Below are 1009 nucleotides of genomic sequence, written 5' to 3'. Positions count from 1 at the left end.
CACCTGCCCGGCGCCCGCGGCGGGAGGGCCGGAGGTTCTCGCGGGCAGTCCGGCGCCCGCTGCACTCAGCCGGCAGAGCGGAGGCGAGTTAGGGAACTCCGGTGCCGGTTAGGCCCACTCCTCGCTCCAGAGCAGGCTCCGCGTACGCGAGGGTCTTTCACTGCCGCGGGAGGCTTGCAGTACCGATCAGGTCCGCCTCCCGCCCCTTTCTCCTCCCCTGGCCTGGAGCAACCTTGGGATTTTCTGCCGGGAGGGAGGCCACGGCTGATTCACCCCAGGGGCTTTTGGGGGGACCTTCCTGCTGTTGGGAGGCCTCCTCTTCGAATGGGCTGTAGGCGGGGGCTCTTCCCAGTGGGGGGCCCAGGGGTTCTGCTCTGAAAACGCAGCTCTGGGCTGCAGGGACGGAGTGGGGGAGGGGAGGAAGGAGTCTCCCCCTTGGGACAGGCTGGCCTTTTCCCTCTCCCCAGCCTTCTGAACAGCCGTTGGTTCCTACATCGCACAGACTTTGGGTGCCCAGGCCTAGACCCACAGCCGTGTGTAATACAGGTGCGTCTCCATCACAGCCTTACAAATGCGTTTCGGCCCCTTCAGCCTAAGTGCAGTGTGTGCAGTGGCGTTAACGTGCGTGTGTCTGTGAGCTGTCTGTCCGGGGGCGAGTCGTCGGGCTTTCTGTGTGGGCACGGCAGTGCATAACTTACGTGTGTGAAGGCACGAGTGTTTGTGCGTGCAGGGTGCAGGTCCAGACACCGGTGAGCACCTCTGCGTGTGCATGTGTGTGCGAGTCCGACTGCATGGACGGAGGTGTGTGTGCAGGTTCGAATGTCTGCACGGAGATGGATGTCTGTGTGTCTGGCTGCAGTGCGCGTTCTCTGCATGGGCGCTGCTGCTGCTCTCCAGCCCTAGGGCTCGGGCAGTTAAAGACCCTCCTCCCGCCCTGCTCATGTCCCGGCCCCCCGAGGGTCTAAACCCGGCCACTCACCGGGGCAGCCGCGCTGTGTCCGGCGTGTGT

This window comes from Tupaia chinensis, unplaced genomic scaffold (genome assembly GCF_000334495.1).
Source record: "Tupaia chinensis unplaced genomic scaffold, TupChi_1.0 Scaffold144255_1, whole genome shotgun sequence".
Classification (NCBI taxonomy): Eukaryota; Metazoa; Chordata; class Mammalia; order Scandentia; family Tupaiidae; genus Tupaia; species Tupaia belangeri.
This window is presented reverse-complemented; position numbering follows the sequence as displayed.